This window comes from Nomascus leucogenys, chromosome 5 (genome assembly GCF_006542625.1).
Source record: "Nomascus leucogenys isolate Asia chromosome 5, Asia_NLE_v1, whole genome shotgun sequence".
In the NCBI taxonomy this organism is placed as follows: domain Eukaryota; kingdom Metazoa; phylum Chordata; class Mammalia; order Primates; family Hylobatidae; genus Nomascus; species Nomascus leucogenys.
The window spans coordinates 96,586,359-96,610,840 of NC_044385.1; positions in this window are offsets into that span (position 1 = coordinate 96,586,359).

A 24,482-nucleotide genomic window follows, 5' to 3' on the forward strand; every position below is an offset into this window, starting at 1 on the left:
TAATTGATAAATAATAATGTCACAGGATCCTTAGGGTGTCACTTCACCAGCCAGAAACTTCTGTGGCTGGAGGCACCTCTGCCTGAGGTTTGCTCCAGCCACTGGGCTAATTCACCCACTCAGCCTAGAAGGCTGAGCTCGACTTGCACTACTGGTCCAGATCCCATGCTTGCCAAGGGTGAGCCAGGCACAGAGTGGCAAAGGGCGTGTGAGTGAGTGAGCACGGTTTCAGCCACTACACACAGCCAGGCACAATGGCTACTGCAGCAGGACGGGAAGCTCCAGGCACCAGCACAGGTGCCAGCTCTGTGCAAGGCTGCAGCTGGTTCAGAAGTACAACAAGTGTCTTCCACTGTGGGCACCAGTGTCTGGAATGAGGGGAACGTGTTGGTTCCCAAAAGCTCAGAGACACTAAGAACCACAGATCCCCAAAGAGGGTGTTACAGCACATGAGAGCCCTGGCTCAGGGACCCCCAAGGTCTAGGCTCCCAGAAGGGACACAGCTCTTCTCTCTTTCTCCTCGCCTGCTGCCTTCATCTCTTGGGCTGGCCTAGCCCTGCCTCTGGTTTGAGTCATGTGTGTTGGTCAGGTGGCACTAGCAGAGATGGAGGGCTTTGGTGTTATAACCCTTTTGGCTCCTGCCAGCATGGAGAGCTGGCCATGGATGTGTTACAGCTCCTTGTTTGGGGGAGTCTCAAGTTCTTCTCTCACGTCCAGGGAAAATGAGGTTATGCAGACAACTGGAGAGTGAGCAAAGCAGAAATGAGCTTTACTGAGTGACAAAATAGTTCTCAGACTAGAAGAAACCTGAAGTAGGTAGCTTCCATTGGCAGGCAGGTCATCTGGACAAGTGTCTGAGTCTGAGTTTGGGGTTTTTATGGGCTCAGAGGAAGTGCATGCCGATTGGTCCATGAGCAGGAGGAAGTGTGTACTGATTGGTTCATGGGAGGACCTGGAAAAAGCCCCACTTGATTGCCTCAAAGGCATCAAGGAAATTCTCACTACCAGTGTTGCACCTCACCTGGAACTGGCAGCCCAGACCCCTGGCTTCAGGCAGTCCCTGGCTTGAAGGTGGTGTTTCACTGGGGACACACCCCTTTCTGCCTAGGAACCTGTCTGCATCCCACTGCCATCAATAATTTTGTATGTTTATATATATATAATTATATATATTTTATAATATATATTATATTATAATATATATTATATATACTATATAATATATATTATATATACTATATAATGTAGTATATATAGTATATAGTATATATACTATATACTATATAACATATATATTATATATACTATATAACATAGTATATATTATATACTATATAACATAGTATATATTATATATACTATATAACGTATATATTATATATACTATATGACATATTAATATTATATATACTATATGACATATTAATATAATAATATATAATATATTTAATATAATATATAATATGTTTTTATATATTATATATAATATATTATATTATATAATATATTATATAATATAATATTATATAATATTATATAATATATATAATATAATATTATATAATATATTATATAATATTATATTATACAAATTATATTATATATATAATATTATATAATATATTATATAATATAATATATTATATTATATTATATATTATATATTATTTTATATATTATATAATATATAATATTATATATTATATATAAGTATATAATTATATTACATATAACATAAATATAAACTATAATTATATAATATAATATATATATAATATAACATAAATATATATAAATTTTATGTATATAAAACATAGAAAATTATTGATGGCATTATACATATATATATATATATATATATAGGTACGATGCAATGTTTTGATATAATATTGTGAGATGATTAAATCAAGCTAATTAACAAATCCAGGACCTCACAAATCATTTTTTTATGGTGAAATACTTAAGGTCTACTATTTTAATAATTTTGAAATAGAAAAGACATTATTATTTATTATAATTACCATTCTATGCAATAGATCACTACAGCTAGATTTCTCCTAACTGACATTTTGTACACTTTAATCAACATCTCTCTTTCTCCATCCATCTCCCTTCCACCCAGCCTTTGATAACCATGCAATAGAATTTTTAAAAGACTAGTGATGTACAATATAACATAAGGATTCCATGGAAGTATTTATTTTTAAGGTAATAAATTATAAAGTCTCCTCAGAATTGTACCCTGGATCAGGAATCAGGAAGAGATGTATCTATACTGAATACTGTTACTATGTAACTATTCTGTAAAAATCAAATTAATTCACTTATTTCAAAAATTAAAAAATTGCAGTGACTTCATTGAGTTATAATTGACATACAATAAACAACATCTACTTAAAGTGCATCCTTTGATAACTTTTTAACAGGAATATATACACTGCTAAACCATCACACTCCTCGAGATAATAAAAATATTCATCACCTCCAAAAATTTTCTTATCCTCTGTTGTAATCCCTCCCTCCCGCTTCTCCCTGTCCCCATCGCAAACAACCATTGATCTTTTCCTACCACAGATTTGTTTGTGTTTTTTAGAATTTTACGTAAACGAAAATACAGAGTACGTACTCTCTTTTGTCTGGCTCCATATTTGGGGATTCATCCATATAGCATGTAACAAGTGTTCATTCTTTTTGATTGCTGAGTAATATTTCATTGAATAGATAGTCCTGAATTTCTTTATCCTGTCAGTTGTTAATGGAAGTGAGGATTGTTTCCATTTCTTGGCTGTTATAAAGTGAGGTACTGTAAATAATAAGCACAAGTCTTTGTGTCTATATATGTCTTCATTTCTCCTGGTTAAATACCTAAAAGTGGAACAGCGGGATCATATGTCAGAATTTTCTTCCCTTTTAAGACTGAATAATGTGCTGTTTATATATATACCACATTTTGATTATCCACTTAGCTATCAGTGGACACTTGGTTTGCTTCCATGTTTCAGCTATGTTGAATAGTGCTGCTATGAACTTGGGTGTACAAACATCACTTCAAGACCTAATATAATCCCACTCTCACTTTGATTTTGGTATGTTGAGTCTTCTCTCACTTTTTCTAAGTCCATTTAGCTACAGGTTTGTCACGTTGGCAAAGAAGCAACTTTTCATTTCAATGATTTTTTTTCTAATGTTTTCTGTTTTCTTATTCATTTACCTCTGCTCTCTAATATTTATTATTTCATCCCTTCTGCTAGCGTTGCACTTACTTACTTTACTTATTTTGCACTTAGTTTATTTTTCTAGGTTTATGCTATGGTTTGAATGTATGTATTCTTCTAAAATTTATTTATTGGAACTTAGCTCCCAAGGAAATGGTATTAACAGGTGAGGCTTTTGGGAGATTAGGCCATGTGGGCTCCACCCTCATGAATGGGATAAGTTCCCTTATAAAAAAGGCTTATGCAAGGCCAGAGCTCTTTTTATCCTATTTACCATGTAAGGAAGCAGCATTCTTCTCCTCTGAAGGATTCAAAAACAAGGCATAATTCTGAAGCAGAAAGCTGTTCTCACCAAACACTAACCTTGCTGGTACTTTGATTTGGAACTCACAGCCCCCAGAACTGTGTGAAATAATTTTGGTTATTTATAAATTACCCAGTTTGGGGCATTTTATTATAGCAATACAAATAGACCAAAATAGTTTTTTAAGTTGTAAAGTTATGTTGTTGATTGGGGATCTCTCTTGTTTTTTAATGTGCATTTATAGATATAAATTTTTCCCTTAGCAGTGCTGTGTCTCATAAGTTCTGTTATGTGATATTGAAGTCTTCAACTATTATTGCAGAACTATCTGTTTCTCCTCCACCCTACCAATTTTTAATTTATACGTTTTGATGGTCTGTTATTAAGCTCATAGATGTTTATAATTGTTATGTCCTCTTGATGCACTGAACCTTTTAGTAATATATAATGTCCTTCTTGGCTCATAAGTTTTAGTTTAAAGTCTATTTTGTCTGCTATTAGTGTAACCTCCTCTGCTTTCTTTTGCATGGAATTACTCTGTTACATGGAAAACTCTTTGCATGGAATATCATCTTCCATATTTTCACTTTTGATTTCTTGGGGACTTTGGATCACAATGGAGGGAAGTACAACAACAATGTCCACCTGTCTCTTTGCAGCTCTGTGATCAAAAGCAGCAATAGGTGATTAAAGTATAGACCCCTAATATTTAGAGGACAAGGTACTTTTTTATCCACTTTGGCTTCCAGAAGCTGTGTACAGGCTGCTCTAGGAACATATGCACGTGTCCCTTCCACAGGTTTGGCAGTGGGAAATGGGTAGCTGCTACTGTGCAAAGAGCAGAAATAAATTGAATTTTGCCCCTTTTACCATCCCTATGGGGTGAAAGTTGCAAGCCTCTGATAGACTCCAGGGTTCCAAAACAGTTACATTAGGCAGATTCTGAAAGTGCGACTGTTTTCTAGTTAGAGAGACAGATTTCTTGTGTTCCAAGAATTTATTATCTTTCTAGAGTTTTGATTTCAAGCTAATTCACTGCTCGAAATCACTGGTTCTTTCTTCTTCTGCAATCAGGATTAATAATGCTCTATTTAACTTATACCAGTGTTAGAGATCAAATGAGACAAAGTAAGTTATATAAAAAGAATGGAATGTATCGTTAAATAAATTTATAGGAGGTCATTGATTTGGACTGAGCTCCTGCACTGTGATCCAATAGAGCAAACCAAAATGGAGTAATTCATGCTAAAATCCCATGTATCCAGACAGAAACTAAGTTATTTATCTGACCTTCTAAGAAATAAGGACAGAGATAGCCAAATTCTGAAACAGGCCAGTTTTAGCTGGCACAATTAAAAAGTCCTATCTGCTTTAACCTTTACAAGGAAAGTAACCTGATGTAAACTGATATTGAGCAGTCTCCTTTTTGCTCTTTCCTTGTGCCTGATTAAGCTACCTTATAAAATCTGACAGTGTGCCATGCCCAGAATAGCCCCTCTGTTTTTTGAATGAGATACTCCCCAATTAGTGAATTGCAAATAAAGACCAATGAGGTTGTTTAACTAAGTTTGTTGACATTTTGTCTTTTAATATTATAATTTCTTTGCTAATACAAAGTGTTATTATTTGTTTGTATTATCCAGTTGCTTATTATTTGTGAACTTTGGATATTTCTGTAATTTAAAATATATTTATAAAATAAAATTTTATGTCTCTTTCATCTTGTTCTGATTAGTTGTATTAAAAATGTTTCTTGTCCTTTCAATTGATAAGATTTTTTAAATCAAGTTCTGTCTCTCTCACAGGAAAAAAATTTATGAGATAAAACCAGGATGAGCAGAAAGCGATGTCTATTAATTCAAATCTTTCTATTTAAAAAGTTAAGTACAAAGGTAAATAGAAAGTAAGGGAAGGGAGAAAGAGAGAAAAAGAGAAAAGGGAGGAAGGAAGGAAGGAAGGGAGGGAGGAAGGAAGAGAGGAAGGAAGAAAGAAAGGAAAGAAGGAAGGAAACTGCCCCTTAAATTATTTTATTGCCTCCCATCAATTTCTTCTTCTTCCTCCCTTGCCAAAACCAAAGGCTGTTTTGGTCCAGTGTCTCCAAAGGACCACAAGTTTTTTGGTATTTACTGTTCTTTAATTTTCTTCCCCTACTTCTGCTTTAAACAATGAAGTTGACGTTCTCAGAAATTGTAGCAGTTTTGAATTCATGAGTGAATCTTCCTGTGTGTAAAGGATCCAAAAACTGTCATAAAGTCTATTCTATAATGATGTGCCAGTGTGTCACTTACATGATTCACATAGGGCTGGGTGGTTGTTATTGAGGGTTTCACACTGGCAGCCTAGAGTAGGGAATCTTATTTTAGGTGAGTTACTGCTAACATATCTAACATGTAAATTTTTTATTAATGTTAGCAAAGAATAACCTGGAGGACGTGTAAGCACAAAATGAATTAGGTTATACCGAAACTCAGGGGAAAAAATGACTAATTGTCAATGTCATTGATATGCTATGATAATTCTCCCTTGGCATGGGTCTTCAGAAATTAATATAAACTAGTTTGTTTAAGACATTAATATATTACAAATCTCAAGATTTTAGAATATTTGAATGGTTCTTATTCTCTATTGGCAAGAGAAGACTTCAATAAAGCAAATGCAAACTCTGTTGTTGCTGAGTCAAGTACAGTAACATTAGCACAGCCCAGTCTTTTTCTAGACGCTTGCTGGTTTTTGAGGGAACGGGGTGAATTTGTCTAGTTCTAACCCTTGCCTTTCACTGTGTTTCCCCCATTTCTTTCCTGATGTGTGTTTCAGAACTAGTTTTCACTGTTTGTCTCCAGATATATTATGTTAATAGCAAGTATCTGTAACTGTAAGTAATCAAATTTCATTCTTCATGTATAAAGATCATCAAAGGCATTTCTCTCTCCCCTTCAGAAATAGACAATGCATTTTTCCTCCATTTTGGGAAACACAGTACAAATACGTGTTAGAATCAATAATGAATTTGATGAGAAATAATAAAATGATTACAATGATGAGTTAGTTTTTACCATCTGTTACAGACATGCCTGAGTTCATTTTCTGCTTTACCAATTTATGATGTTAATTTTTTTCTCAATTGTTAAAACTTTTTAAATTAACTGAAGAAACTCCATAATGACAAATATAGTCATTAGATTGTTTTAATAATATTAAAATAAAATCGTAAGCTGGGATGTCATAAACTATTCTACCAGTTTTAAAATTTATGACAACATTTTCTCATTTGATTTTAGGGGTTTTTATTGAACAGGGTGGTAAGCCAGCCAATTAATAACTATTAACGAGGTGTCAGGCACTGTTCTATATATTGGGAATGGGAAGCTGAAAATGCATGCTTCATGAGTTGATTTTAAATGTGGACAGAGACAATGCCAAATTTATGGGTTGTGGATCCATTCCCATCTATTTACTTCTAGAATCACAACTTCTTTCTGTGTTTCTTTCCAGCTGGTGTGTAGACAGGGGGAAATTACACACAGGTGCCCTCTGTAGTTTAAAGCAATCTAGGTACAGCCTGCCCTATCAATTCTCAGTAAAGCCAGGGTAGCCATATGACCTGAACACAGCCAGTGGGGTCCTTTTCCCTTAATCTTGAAAAACGGAAGAGATAAGGCAGCTGTGATTCATTCTCCCAGTGGCTGCACCTTGACTGGCTAAACTGTTCTTTGCTTATTTGTTCTTAGCCCTCTGAAGGCTCTCTGGACACTTGTCTTACCCAAGCCTGCTGTAGCCCACCTCTCCATCTATTTCATCTGTTCCTAATTTCTTTACAATGAGTTCATTTTGGACTTGGCATTCTTATTGCTTGCAATTAAAACAGCAAAATTCATACAAAATTTCTAAATTTTTTTCTACTGAAGAACACAAAATATATAGATATATGAGAAATTAGAATATTCTAAACTCCCTCATTACTAATGGGCAAAGATTTTACAACTTCTCCCTCTCTAGTTCCTAATCACTCTTGCACTAGAAGCATTATCTTTCTCACCATGTTCTCATATAATTTCATGCAAAACATCTCTCAGTTCCTGGTTATATCAGGGTGCTTTGAGTTTTCATGGTATAGAATGGAAAAATGTCATTGCTTCAAAGTAGTATGCCTTGAACAGGCTTTAGCAATTCAGAGGAAAATAAAAAGCTTGTTACTATACAATATGTTTAACTTTTTCAGAAACAGCCAAACTGTTTTCCAAAGTGGCTTCACTTATTTACATTCCCACCTGTTTCTTCACACTGTTGCTAACATCTGGTACCATCAGTCTTCTTGACTATAGCCATTCTATAAGGAGAATAATGATAGCTCACTGTGGTTGTAATTTGCATTTCCCTAATGACTAATGATGTTGAGATTTTCCATGTGCTTACTAGCTACTCATGTATATATAAAATGTCTGTATAGTAGCAACAAATAATCTGAACATAAAATCAATAAAACATTCCATTTATAATAGTATCAAAAATAAAATTCTTGGGAATGAATTTAATGAATGAAGTGAAAGATGTACCTTGAAAACAACAAAAGATTGCTGAGAGAGAGTAAATAATGTCTGAAGAAATAGAGAGACATGCCACATTCATGGAAACAATCTATTTTATTAAGATGACAATTGTCTCCTAAATTGATGTGTAAATTCAATAAAATACATATCAAATTATAGCAGAATTTTATAGAATTTGACAAGCTTATCCTAAAATTTGTATGGAGAGCAAAGAAGCAAGAATAGCCAGTACAATTTTTTCCAATACTTGGAAATAATATAAATTAAGTGCCCATCAGCTGCTTAATAGATAAGCAAAATGTGGCACATAATTATAAATACAAGTTAGAGAAGTTACGGTACTTGATTCAAAATTCATGATCAATCTACAGTAGTGAAGACATTGTAGTATTAGTATAAGAACAGAGATATATTATGGATTCAAATAATTTATCAGACATTTGATTTGCAAATTCTTTTATTCGATGGTTTTTGTATTTTCATTTTGATAGATACATAGATATAATTAATGTATGTGTATTAATTTTATATTGAATACCTATGAAGGGAACACACATTGTTGAATTTTTCCAGATCATAGGAGTAAATTATTTATTTCCACAATTAAGTTTAATTTACCATAAGTTTTCTATACATATTATTGATCAGAAAGAAGAAGTTTTCTTCTATTCCTAGTTTATTGAAATTCTTGTAATGAATGGATATTTGATGTTATCAAAACAAATTTTTGGGCATCGGTCGAGATGATCAAGTATTTTTTCCCTCTTTATGCTACTTATATGAATAATGACATTAATTGATTTTTAGATGCTAAAACACTTTTAAATGTTTAGCGTATTTGCTAATTTTGATTAGAATTTGATAATGTTTTAAAAGCATTTTTGTGTTAGTGTTTCACAAAGGATGTTGCTGGGTAGTTTCACTGAAGTTTTTATTCTGATATCTTTGCCTAGCTTTGGTATCTGGATAATATTGATCCAATAGAGTAAGTTGGTAAATAGTCTCTGTTCATGTACATGAAAGACTTTTTAAAGATTAGTATTATTCCACTGTTAAATATTTGAAAGAAGTCGTTACTGAAGTCATGTGATCCCGAGATTCTTATTGAATGACTTTATTGGTTATAGATCTATTCAGATTTTTCTAAGTCAGTTTTCAAAATCTGTTTCTTTCTAGGAATTTTATCACTGGCTTCAGTTGCCTAGTCTGTTTTTTGATATACAAAAAAAACCTGTACATTATTTAATGTATAAAACTTGATGAATTAAGAGATAAATATACACTTGTAAAACCATCACCACAATCTATACCAAAATCAAACATTTCCAAAAGAGACCTCCTGTCCCCTATATTTATTATTTTGGTAAAACAACCTAAGATCTACTCTGGCTATTTTTTTAAGTACACAATATAGGATTGTTAACTACTGGCACTATGTTTTAGAGTAGCTATCTAGGACATATTTACCTTGCATAATTGAAATATTTTACTCATTAACTAATACGTTCCTCTTTTCCTCCTCATAGGTCCTGACAACCAACATTCTACTCTGTTTCTATGAATTCGATTATTTTAGATTCATCATGTAAGTAGGATAATGTAGTATTTGTCCTCTTGAGTCTGTTGATTGAATTTTCCTTTGAATATTGCATATTTTTGGATCTTTGTCTAGGAATATTGGATTATATCTTGTACATTTTGAATATTATATTATCAGATTTTGGGTCTTATTACAGATCCTCTGGAGAAGGTTATTTGTTGTTGTTATTATTGTGTTGTTTTCATTTTGTTTTTATTTTCCAATCCACTGAAGTTCACATAATAATTTCTCTCTCACCTTCTGTGGGTTCTAGTATCAGGACAATTTTTAAAATCTTTTCATTGTTCTTTGAACAATGCACAGTTCATGAGTTATTCTGAAACTTGAGCCATAGTTTATATTGTAGTTTAATTCTCAATTACTTTCTATTATGCTTCAGGTCTGTTGAACACATGCACAGCTTGAGAGTTAGCACAAGGCTGGTGTCATACACAGAATTAGGCATCCCCTAGTCTAGCTCTCTCTCTCTCTCTCTTTTGTTTTGTTTTGTTTTGTTTTTGTTTTTGTTTTCAATTTTCTCCTCAGTCTGGCTTCCAGTGGCCCTTGAGAGTTTTTTTGTTTGTTTGTTTTTGTTTTTTGAGACGGAGTCTTGCTCTGTCGCCCAGGCTGGAGTGCAGTGCTGAGATCTCTGCTCACTGCCAAGCTCCACCTCCCGGGTTCACGCCATTCTCCTGCCTCAACCTCCTGAGTAGCTGGGACTACAGGCACACTCCACCAAGCCCAGCTAAATTTTATGTATTTTTTAGTAGAGACGGGGTTTCACTGTGTTAGCCAGGATGGTCTCGATTTCCTGACCTCGTGATCCGCCCGCCTCGGCCTCCCAAAGTGCTGGGATTGCAGGCATGAACCACCTTATCTTCCATCTTCTTTCAACCTATTCAGCTGTCCTAATGTCCTCCACGCCTCAGGTTAAATGCTAATTTCTCAGGAAGCACTCCTTTACCCCAAATAACACCACATTTACTTCCAATTAAGTAATTGTGTGTGTATTTCTCTGCTTAATATTATTTATCCTTCTATATTATACAAAATAGCAGATCAAGAGGTATTTGTGTATTGTCCCCTGCTTCACTGAACACGCTTTGCTGAGTGCTTTGCACAGTGGAGGCCTATAACGATGTGTTAATATATTGACCTATCATCGGATGAATGTAATTAAATTTGGAAGATAAGAAAATTATGTCAATCATATTAAAAGAAAAAAATTGATAGAATAGCAGTGGTTAGAAAATGTTTTAAAGATTTAATGCATATATATATATATGTTATATATATGTATATTTGAGATGGAGTTTCACTCCTGTTGCTCAGGCTGGAGTGCAATGGCGCTATCTTAGCTCACTGCCACCACCACCTCTCAGGTTCAAATAATTCTCCTGCCTCAGCCTCCCAAGTAGCTGGGATTACAGGTGCCCGCCACCACACTCGGCTAATTTTTGAATTTTTAGTAGAGATAGGGTTTCACTGTGTTGGCCAGGCTGGTCTTGAACTCCCGACCTCAGGTGATATGCCCTCCTTGGCCTCCCAAAGTGCTGGGATTACAGGCGTGAGCCACTGCGCCCAGCCTAGAATATATTTTATAACCCAAATTAAAAGTTCCATTTCCAGCACTGTCAATCCAGTCATGTCCAAATGGTTATCACTTGCTGGTCTTGATATCATGTTTTCATTTTGACACCAAACCTCAACCTCAGCAATGAATTTATGATGACTCTGGACCCAACCAAAGTTCTTCTGTTAAGACTTGCAAAACTAGTATAAGACAGCGTCATAATAGGATAGTGATCTGTTAAATGGTATCTCACTATACACCAAGATTTGTGGGACTCGGCATTTAAATCTTAATTACACAGTAATACCAACACTTTGGGAGGCCGAGGCGGGCAGAACACTTGAGGCCAGAAGTCTGAAGCCAGGCTGGCCAACATGGTGAAACCCTGTCTCTACTAAAAATGCAAAAATTAACCAGGCACTGTGGCATGCGACTGTAATCCCCACTACTCGGTAGGCTGAGGTGGCAGAATAGCCTGAGACTGATAGGTGGACATTGCAGTGAGCCAAGAGCGCCCCACTGCACTATATCTAGCCTGGGCAACAGAGTGAGACTGGGTCTCACAAAAAAAAAAAAAAAAAAACAACCAACAACCCCAAAACAAACAAATAAACACCTTAATTACAAAAAAAAATTAACGTAAGGTATTAAATCTCTGCAGGACTTCATGAATCACAAAAGATAGAATCTCAGTACTAGAGATGCATTTCACATAAATTTAATTGGCTGATGTAGTATACAAAATCCATATATATTACAAAAGACATACCTGCAAGAGATTTCTGCCATTCATCTGAAAGAAAAGGACTCTTCTCCTAAAAAGGGAATTATATTATAGATTGTGCAAAATGTTCAGTGAATAATAGATCACCTTGATTGAGAAGCGAAATTTGCCAAAACACTAGTTGTTTAGAACTTCTTCAGTGCGGTGAATGTTTAAGACCTAAGACCAGCTCTGAGTTTCTCCATGAAAGAAGAATATTTCAAATTTGCAAGTCATGAATATATTGTAAAAGAAAATAAATAGGATATGGAAGAAATACTTAGCTAAGGAAGTTGCAGAAGATTATTACCAAGTGAGGGGTTGGTGATATTTTTCCCTTCAGGAGTGCATTTGCCTATCATCAGTGACAGACATTATGGCTGCAGTAAGTAGAAATGTGAAGGAGAAGCCAATTTACAGGAAAGCATTTCCTAATTCAATAGAGACCAGTTGCAGATTTGGGGGAACAACAAAATAGTTCTGTCACACATGATTTAGGACGTTACAAGCAGTGACAGTTTTCCTTTGATACTTGCAAAGTGTCCTAGTTGTACAGTGCATGACTGATTTACTCTAGATAGAGAATATCAGTGAAAGTGGTCAGAGACAAAAGAAGAAAAGAGAAATATTTTGAAGCCCCTGAGGAAAGTACCTGTATCTATTGCAGACTCATATGACCATTAGGAAAAATAATATATTATTTTAGAATATGTGTTTGTGGGGATATATCCACCCACCTCATTCCACTCAAGACCCAAGAAGAAAAGCAATTTGTTTTGCTTTATTTATCCCAAAGTTGGTTGCTTCCTTAAGAGACAATGATTAACAATTAGAGTTTTCTTGCTTTATTTGTCAACATAGACTTGTAACGCTAATAAACCTAAATCAATAAAATGTGTCAAAAGGTTCTGTACAATTTACACATATGAAATCAGAGAGTATGCTACTTGAATATCACAAAACCTTTTTTCCTGCTTCCTGGTATCACCTTTCCATTCAATAGGTAAATTAGATGGCTCAAATACTTATCTATATATAGGAGAATGATGCTATTTTCCATAACCCCTCTATTACCGTGTCAGTGGTCACCTGTGGTACTGGGGAGTGGTTGGTAAATGCTTCCTCCTGAGCCACTTTTCTCTGCAGCTCATTCAACCACTTTGCAGAACTCCTAACCACAGCACCAACTCTGCTCCATGCCTGTGCTCTCTGGACCTGGAACACCAGGATATTCGTCCTTTGTTCTTCATTTATCAAAAGACTAGGCACATAGAGTTAATGTGCAGTAGACTTTTAGTGCTGTTTTAATGTGTAAAAAGGGGAACTTATCAGTTCAACAAGAAATAATTTTGAATGTAATCCAACACGATATTGTTCCAAGAAGTATATAAGCCTTCCTCTCCATATAGAATTCCTCACTATTTTGAACTGCATTTTTGAATTCCTACCCTCTTGTCTGCTTCTTAGAGAATCCATTTTCTAAAATAAAGCAAGAAACAAACCACACAAAACAAAACAAAACCCCCATTAAGCCATCAAAATTGCAAATACTTGTTACTTTATTAGGTAGCAATTTAAACCTATCCTTAAAATAGCTCCAATTTATGTCATACACAACAGGCCTTATCTTTTATTAAAATTTACAAGTTATTCTCCCTCAAACAAAATACAGTTTTTTCAAATGGGAATTCAGCCATTTCTTTCTAGGCCAGCCAGTTCATAAAGCAGGCAGATTTTAATATATCATTTCTCCCAAAAATAGATGTAAAATAGAAAATGAAAATTTCGTAATAAAAAATTTAACTACATTAAAATTGTAATAAAATATATTAGTGCTAAGGCTATAAAACTGAAGTCATAATTCAGAAAAATATTGTGTTTGACAGTTATAATAATTTAATATTTATCAAACAAGTATCTTGGGATATTCAGATAATTCCCTAGGGAGGAAATATTATAAACAAGGTACAAAGGAGTAATTTGGGATCATTCTTGATTTGTTTTTAGCAGTATCAATTAATTTCTTAAGAAATACCTTGAAGTATATTGACCTTCATAGATCAGGCATAGCTCTTCTTTTCTTGAAACAAAATCATAGTTAGAATAATTAATATTCTTAAGAGCAATCTTGAAGAATCAAAGAAATTCGTAAGTAAATATGTGTGTATAATAAATTATAGAATTTTTCCCAATGCTAGATTGAAATACATAAAATACATTGATATATATATATTCCAATTATACGTATTTTCCAATATAGGTACATATATAATCAAAGGGTGCTTTCAATATTTTTATTGTTATATAAATTCATTTATCATCTATACTCAACAGAATAGCATTTTTAAGGAGATAAAGAGGAATAAAGTTTTTACTACTATCTCTTATTTTGTGGTATTTTGTAAAGTAATTTCTACATTCCATCATGAGGTTGAATGTACTTTCTTCTATTTCTTATAATTTGTACATATTACCAGTTTCAATACATTTCTGTAAATCTATATATACAGTATATACAGTAGATTTTCACACCTGGAAGTGTTCTGAAACAGCTAGATAGCTGGGTTTCAGCCTATCTACACACAAGCATGCTCAAAGGCCAGAGAATTATCACCACCATCCCCTTCCCAGCGCATGCCAGAACAGCACTCATCTGTTGGATGAGTGGCTAGTGGGACTTGCTCTGTCAAAACACAGGAACTTTTTTATTAACTATAGTCACCATATTGTATTCTTGAAATTGCTGAAAAAATAGATTTTAAGTGTTCTTACCACAAAAATGATGAATTTGTGAGATAATACACATCATAGTTAGCTCAACTTAGCCATTTCACAATATTCCAAAACATGTTGTACAAAAAATATATGCATATTTGTCATTTAAATATAATTGAATAAATACACAGCTACCTTGTCCTTCAGGCAGTATCACTCCAAGACACAGATTCTACACTTATACTCAGATATTCCCAATATCATCCTAGTTAACTACAATGGTAACTGACTTGACAATGCACAGTGTTCTAAGCTCTGATGTGCCACTATGATTCCCCTTCAGAACTGAAGAACTTGTGCCTCCATTTGCTAGCAACATTGTGAGTTAAAGCCCTGAGCAGTCAGCCATCTGAATAAATTTCCCTTAGGTGGAAACAATGATTCCTCAGTGTCACACCCCTTCCCCTGGGCAACCTGCATCCACTGATAGAAAACACAGATAAATAAAGACTTAGCTCCCTTCCTCTAACTCAGGACAAACCTAAAGGATGCTTACATTACTCTGCAATTTCCTATAAATTAATCTCCATCTTAAGTTCTCCTTTCCAGGAAGATCAATCAGTAAGTTTGAGCAAAGAGTAATCTCTGAGAGGAGATGCCAAAATGGGATTCTACAGCTAATTAACTGTCAGCCACCTGGCAATGAGTACTTCATTGCTTGTTGTGGAGGGATATGTATGGGAATGTAAATGTGCCCTAGAACTTTCACTGGTGGTGAATGAGAGTAGTATACCAGTGGAAAGAGATGTGCTAGTTAGAGCAAAGTATCAGGACTCTGAAACGAGGGAGGGATAATAAATATAAGGCAATGAAAATGGATAGTTACTGCCATTTTTGCTTTGGAAGAAGATAACAAAAGACTAGAAGTGATTAACTGACAGTACAAAGGTGAGTGATAGAAGGCCTCCTTGGTAGCATATAAAAAGTTACGCATTGTCAGCAGACAAGGGAAGAGGAAGCTGAAGCTCATGCCCTGGACGTAATCATAGGTCCAAAACTCCAAAGGAAACTTAAATCTCAACAGAGACAGATCTATATGGCAAACAACTGAAATCTCAGTATAAACAGATCTGTATACCCAACTCAGGTCTCGTTGCAGGAAGAATGAGACCATGAATGGGAAGAGGATATCTAGGTATATATGCCCCAACATCTTAAATTCCCAGATTCTCTTGAATTATTTGATCCTATAGATGTGGTCCACCCATCCCTAATAATATGACACATACTTCTTGCTTGAATATGATACAGATGTCTCTTTTCTGTAAAACAGCAGGTGACTCACAGAATCTGGCTACATCTTCCCTTTTTGTCACAAGATTAATAACTGGAACTAAGTCACAGTTGAATCCAGCTGGGATAGTGCTGGATCTGCTAAGGAAGGAAATGGACTATATCTAGAAGAAGCTTCAGGTCATAGCCAACAAGTACCAGTGAAAGCTAGGGAAGTATTCATGAGGCTGGCTTCTGAGGATGCTTGATTAAGGGATGTTACATTGGGGAGCATTTACTAGTCTGGGAACATAGAGATATCAACACCCAGCCAAATCTTCAAAGCTCCAAAATCATCTCCTTTGACTCCATTTCTCACATCCAGGTCATGCTGATGCAAGAGGTTGGTTCCAATGGTCTTGGGCAGCTCCACCCCTGTGGCTTTGCAAGGTACAGCCTCCCTCCTGGCTGCTTTCATAGGCTGGCATAGAGTGTCTGCGTCTTTTCCAGGTGCATGATGCATGCTGTTGGTGGATCTACAAGTCTGCGGGCTGGAAGACTGTGGCCCTCTTCTCACAACTTCCATTGGCAGTGTTCCAGTGGGGACTCTGTGTTGGGGCTCTAACCCCACATTTTCCTTCTGCAGTGCCCTAGCAGAGGTTCTCTATGAGGGTTCTTCCCCTGCAGCAGTCTTCTGCCTGGACATCCAGGCATTGCCATATATCCTCTCAAATCTAGGCAGAGGTCCCCAAACCTCAATTCTTGTCTTCTGTGCACCCGCAGGCTTAACACCACATGGAAGTTGCCAAGGCTTGGGGCTTGCACCCTCTGAAGTCATATCCTCAGCTATACTTTGGCCCCTTATAGCAATGGGTGGAGCAACTAGGACACAGGGCACCAAGTCTCTAGACAGCACAGAGCTGGGGGACCATGGTCCCAGCCCACGAAATCGTTTTTCCCTTCTAGGCCTCTGGACCTATGTGATGGGAGGGGCTGCTGTGAAGGTTTCTGACATGTCCTGGAGACATTTTCCCCATTGTCTTGGTGATTAACATTTAGCTCCTCGTTACTTAGACAAATTTCTGCAGCAAGCTTGAATTTCTCCTCAGAAAGTGGGTTTTTCTTTTCTATCGCATCGTCAGGCTGCAAATTTTCTGAACTTTTATGCTCTGCTTCCCTTTTTTAATATTTTGAAATAAGATCCAATTTCAAACCGTATCTTTGTGAATACATAAAACTGAATGCTTTTAACAGCACCCAATTCACATCTTGGAAAACTTTACTGCTTAGAAATGTCTTCTGCCAGATGCCATAAATAATCTCTCTTAAGTTTAAAGTTTCACAAAACTGTAGGGTGGGGCAAAATGCCACTAGTCTCGTTGCTAAAGCATAAAAAGAATCACCTTTGCTCCAGTACCAAACAGGTTCCTCATCTCCATCTGAGACCACCCCAACCTGGACTTCACTGTCCATATCACTATTAGCATTTTGGTCAACCATTCAGCAAGTAGCTACAAATTTCCAAACTTTCCCACATTTCCTGCCTTCTTCTGAGCCCTCCAATGTGTTCCAACCTCTGCCTGTTACTTAGTTCCAAAGTTGGTTCCACATTTTTGGATGTCTTTACAGCAGCACCCCAGTCTACTGGTACCAATTTACTCTATTAGTCCGTTCTCATGTTGTTACTAAAGACCTATCTGAGTCTGGGTAATTTACAAGGAAGGAGGTTTAATGGACTCATATTCCACATGGCTGGGGAGACCACACAATCATGGTAGAAGGTAAAGGAAGAGCAAAGGCACACCTTACATGGCAGCAGGCAAGAGGGCATGTGCTGAGAAACTCCCCTTTATAAAAGCATCAGATCTCCTGAGACTTATTCACTGTCAAGAGAAAAGCATAGGTAAAACCCCCATGATACAATTACCTCCCACAAGGTTCCTCCACAACACATGGAGATTATTACAATTCAAGGTGAGATTTGGGTGGGGACACAGAGAAAAACTATATAATATCTGTCTCTTTTTTGTTATCTTTATATTTTTTATATTTGTGGTATTTTCTAAATTATAATTCTAGTAATGAGCTCATATAGATACTGTTTTTAAAATTCCCTATGTCCTTCCTATGGGAAATAATGAAACTTGCTATTCACTCATATTATTTCCACATTTATTTTAAATTAATATTTTAATACCAAGTTAATACCTACGATGTAATCAGTAATCTTCTCCTTCCACCATATTTTTAAAAATTGTATTTTACATTTATATTGTTAAAACATTCAAGTCAGTCATTTTATCCCTATAATTTAGTCTTAATTACATGTATTTCAAAAATTTCACGAGATATTTTTCTGAAGTTTGTGCTAGTTTTTTTTTCTCTGAAGTTCTGAATATGAAGGTCATCCTCTAGATTACTTAAAAATAAATCAAGAAAACAATTCTTTAGATCTGACATGTTGATAATTTAACTGCTGGTATCTGGGCTTCATATTTAAAGTCAGTTCAGCTGAAATTAAAATCTTGGTTAATGTTTCCATTCTTGACTACCTTAAATTTGTTACTCTATTGTGTTTTGAATACTCCATCATAGATAAAGTGTCATGTAGGGATTTTCCTTTCTTTATAAGAGACTAATTTTGCTTTTATATTTATATATTTAATATATAATAAATATACATATATACATATATATAAAAAATATAAAGTCTCAGCTGCTTAGGTAGAATATGGGTTTGGACCATTCTAGAATTATTTCCCCATAAACAATGTGCATTATCAATATGATGTTTCTATTATTGTTATTTCTACTACTAACACTACTACTGCTCTTTTAGGAAAAATATATCAATATACACAGACAGACAGACACAAACATATGTATTAATATGGCATTCATAAAAATGTGACATACAATATATATGTATATGTGTATACATATATGTATACATATATACAGTATATGTGTTTGTATATGTATGTTTCTTTTTAATTGCTTTGCTCTTCCTCCTTTATACACATTCTGTATGTTTTCATTCTAAGTTATTTTCTTAATTTATCTATTTCTTCTGTTGAATTTTTAATTTTTTGTTTTGCCTATGTTCTCTTTTCTTTGTTATATCTGCCATGGTGTCTATTTACTTTTATTTTTCTTCTAGTAAAATATTTATTTACTAGTGTTATTTTCCTTTCATTGTACCCTTGCCCTTTGCTCATTATCTTGTTTTTGAGCTTTATACTTTCTGATTTATCAATTTTCTTGTACTTCCATAACTTCCTTAATTTTTAAGCTCATTTTGAGTTCATCTGATTTATACTCATATTTTCTCTCATGCATCTATTATTTACACAGAATTCAGCTCATTTACATATTTTCCTTAAAATATGTTTGCATCGATTTAATCATAGTATTTTTAGTTGTTCATCTTGAAATTAGATAAATTTTTCTGTGCTTTTAAAAGATGAGTTCTGCCTAATTTTGAAATGGGCCAGTGTACTATTCCAAGTTTAACTCTTAGAGAGCTCACTCCTATGTCACTTACTGCTAATTATTTACAATTCGTATAATATGGTTCTCAGATTTACCTCCTATAGACACTCCTTCAATAGGTGAGTATCTTCATATTTTAGATCCGATGTTGCTGCCTTGCTATTTTTGAATTCTATGTTCAGCAATTTTTGCTTAAGCTTGATCTCTCACCTCCTGTAAGGAAGTTTTTGTTGGGAATTACAGTGAACCTTAAAGTCTTAGGCCTGCTCTTCATATGAATTCTAGTAAGTGCCCATGATCTCTTATATTCACCTGCAATTTTCAAAATGTGGTATCTTAGAAGTGATAAAGTAGATTTTTATTTCCTAATTTTATGAGAACGATAAAGTGAACAAATAAACTTCGTGACAAATAAACAATATTTTATAAACTTTGTAACTTTTGGGTACGATTTCATGTTTTTTAGCTCTATGTGGATGTGTATTTCTGTGACTTAGCCTGCAGTCCACATCAGGCTAGACTTGGGTCAGTGTGTCTTGTGGCTTCATCCAGGTCTGTGATAGTGATATGAAGAGTTAATTTTAATGAAATGTTACCAGTGTATTCTCAGAATCACTCTCAGGGTAAACTGTAACAGATATATGTTAGTATACACAGCATTTGGCTCCAGTTCATCCAACAGCATATCCATCTAGTGAACTATAAAAATGTCGTCTTTTCTCCACTTTTGATAGTAAGATACTCTAAGATTGTTATATTCATTGTTGTAAACAGCAATTACAGAGTAATGCAATCATTTAGGCATGATGCTTTAAATATTAGTAGTATAAAAGTTGTCTTCAAAGAGAGATGTAAAGTGTATTTATTTAAATATACAAAATATTTTAATACAAAAGTATGTATCAAAAAGCCACATTTTAAAGGGGCATAGTAAACATTTAACAATAAAAACCAAAAAGCATACAATTCCTCAGAGTTAATTTCCAACATACTAGGCATTCATAAAAATGTGACATACAATAGAAAAAGAAAACCTTTAATATTGAAACCAACCAGCCATATGAAACCAAGGAAGTTTAGATTTAGTGAAGTTCTTTTAATACTTCAGAGTTTAAAAAGTTGGAGTAATGAAAATTCTATTTTCATATGAATTAAAATGTTTGACATAAATTAGGCTTAGGCTATCTTTTGTTGTTTGATTTTATTTTTCCTAAAATTGCTAACTTAGAACTAATTTTCTATTGGGTTCTGGCCAAATTGTCAAGGAAATTCATTAAAAATAAAAGCTTTACTGTTCATAATACCATATCAAGAAGATTGATTTGTACAACATTTATTATAGGCCAAACAAATGTTAAAGGTGCATAGTCCATATAACTGCCTCAGGTAAAACACTGCAAGAATCATTCATCCAACCAGCAATAAATCTAGTCAGCATATGTGAAAAAATTATATTGTTAATTTCCCATGATTCTGTAACTGAATCTGAGTCACTGATTTTAACTAAGAAATAGAACAATGCATTTGGGACATTAAATTGCATGCAGTTTTAATGTGCAGTCTTTTTGTTTCAGAAAAAATAAAATAGCACATATTTTTAAATTCCAGTTGTGGTAAAATACACATCACATGTAATTTACCTTCGTAGGTATTTTTAAGTGCACAATTCACAGGCGTTAAGTATATTCATAATGTTGTACAACCATCACCATTATCCATCTCCAGAAGTATTTCATAATCCCAAACTGAAACTCTGAACCAATTGAAAAATAATTCCCCATTGTCACCTCCCCCTGGCTCTGCTTCATGTCTCTATAAAATGGCCTATTTAGAAATCTTATATAAATGGACTTTTATAATATTTGCCCTTTTGTGTACATCATATTTTACTTAGAATAATGTTTTCAAGGCTCAAGCATGTTGTAGCATTTATCTGTATTTTTTTCTTTTTAAAGCTGAATAGCATTCTATTGTATGTGCATGCCACATTTTATCAATTAATCTATTAATGAACATTTGGGTGGTTTCCACCTTTTGGCTATTGTGATTAAGCTCACATTAGCCAAAAGGTGGAATATTGGTGTACAAGTATCTGTCCCTATCACTGCCTTCAATTATTTTGGGTACATACCTAGATGTCAAATTACTGAATCATATTAAATTCCATGCTGAACTTTTTGAGCAACCATTACGCTGCTTTTTATATATTATATTTTAAGTATAATTACAGCATTTTAAAACTTAGTGGTTAGAGTATATCATCAGTAAGCTAATGAAATAAAATAAAAATAATTTTGATAAAGTTGTTCTTTGTAGAAAAACAAACAAATTGAGTATTTAAATGTTGAAAATTATATTGTTTTTCCTAATTTTACATGGCCAAGTTACTTCTAAAGTCTGAAAGTAGGAATACTTTCACATACAAATCATTATAAACAAAACAAAAGAAAATCTGTTATTTCACTCAAAGTATACAATTACTATTCTATTAAAGACTGTTTTCCAGACTGTTTTCTATGTATGCACCAAAAAACACAAAAAAGATACTGTTATATATATATTGATATATGTATTTTATTTACTTAACAAGAAATCTCTGTATCTTTCCATATAAACATATTAGCTGTATTGTTCATCATTATGTGGACAGATCATAATTTATATTATAGAATTTCTCAAGGAGACCTATAGTGTTTTCTAGATTTTGCTATTACAAATAACACTGCATTTAAAAAGCATAAAGACATATATTTGTCAAGTTGTGTGATTATTTTTCTGAATAAAAAAGGATTAGAAGAATTCATAGGTAATGAGTTTATACATTCCAAATATTGCTAGTTTTATAAAGATGTATTTTACCATTAGAAAATATTTTTCTATGTAGCATCACACTAAGAAAAGTATTTAACAATCTAAGATTATAAACACATCCTGTATAGTTTCTAACAATATTTAAAAGTTATACTTTAATATATGTAATGCGTTATTTTCATGGTGCTAAGTAGAAATCAATTTTAATTTATATTTTCCAAGAAGCTTCAAATATATTTTATGAATTATTTAGACTATATGATAAAAGAAATATTTCTTTACTAGATTCAATTAGCCCAAATTTACATGTAGCAAGGCTTATTGGAAATCTGCTTTATGTGAGTTTTAATTTCTTATTCTGGATACACTGGAAATCTGTGGTTGTTTCTTAATGCCCAAGTATGGTAAAGTAAACTGAACTTAAACAAGCCTAAGAGAAGCATGATAAAGGTTAATGTGTTTGGAATTATTGAAAGTCATAGAATCACAAAGTAAATTTTGTGGCAAACGTGCAAAATGAATGGAATTCATTTGGAAAAATTTTAAAGTCTAGCTAGAGATGCCAACTACTTTCATGGACCAGAAGAGAATATTATTAATTTCTGCCTTCAAAGATGTTACAATCTATTTGAAGTCATAATACACTAAACTCCCCCCCCAAAAAGGTTAATATATATTTGTGAAATTAATCTACACTAACATTTGTTGATATCCACAAAAACTAACAAAGGAAATGTAACTTAATCAAATAATACTATTTTAATGTTTGTGGTAGAAGTTTAAATGACAAGACTGACTATTGAAGTTGCTTACTGTTCTTCCATAGTATGGGCTAGTACAGGGTTTAGACCCATGTATTTTTTCATTCTTTTGTTCATTTCATAAAAACTTGTTAATAGATATATCTATATAAGACAAATGACATATAAGAGGATAAAAAACTGGATATTAATCAATATACTACTTTTAGAAGATTAGAATTTATTTTAAATAGCTTAGCATATTTCTATAGTTTAATAAAGATGAAATAGCAGCTATTAAATTTGTATGAAAGAAAAAATCATACTCCCCAAAGTATAGTATATTTACTTACAATATGAATAATTGGGGAAATTAAATTTTTATTTTCATTTTTTTCTTCTAGAATGATTTTCTCATATTCATAAAATTAATTTCTGCATTGTAGAGCCTATGATCTAGGATGTTTCCCCATATTTGTCTCCTACCGATGGAACTTTATTTCCTGGATGATTAATTACTTTAAAAATGAAAGCACATTTGCAAGACTATCATTCTTCATATGCACAAATAAAAGCAGGCCTTGGATTTCCATTAACATAAGGAAGTTTTCTCTTCTCTTTGTCTTATCCCTTTTTTAGTGTAGAAAAAAATGATGATACAATAGAGTTTATCATCAGCCTGAATCAACTTATGGATGGATATTAATGATGGAAAAGTAATGTATCACAGAGTTCTTTGTGTTATATTACTTTAATGCACAAAATAAATTGCATTTTAGATTTCAGTTTCAATGGTGTTTGTTATGATTTCTGCAAGTAAGCATAACTTTGTTTAGCAATCTAAATTCACAGCAGAAGCCAGACAATTGCTGTCAACTTAAAGCAGCCACTGAATCTTTTTATTTGCTACTAATATCCTAGCCATCCTTATGTAGATTCTTACATCTCAGCTTTCAGAAAATGAGTGATTACATTTTCACATTCTTTCTCTTTGTCTTTATAGAATGAACTGAATTACTTAATAGGTCTTATTCTGCCCTTTAAATTCCATGTCTGAATTCTCTGCTGAACTGTCTTAAAGTCTCAAAAACAAATTCTCATTGAAGTCATAGCATACATTCCTCTTTCACCATTTATACAAATGTCACAATGCCCTATTATATAAAGTTAATTCAGAGCATTATGTTACATATTCTCTCACCCTTTAGTTAGCTTTCAACTTCAGTGATTCCTCCTCATCTTTATTATGAATTTCAGAGACATAGGCAAATGAATACAAGGGAATTAGCTAATAGAAAAACAATATTTAACGTCATATAGTTTGAATCATGAGAAATATACCATTTTGAAAAAAGAACAAATTTTGATTATGGTTTTATCCTTCCAATAGTATTATTTCAAAGATAATTAGTCCAGTTTCATGATAGAAAGCATATAATCAAGTAATAGAGCAAAATCTGACACCAAGTAA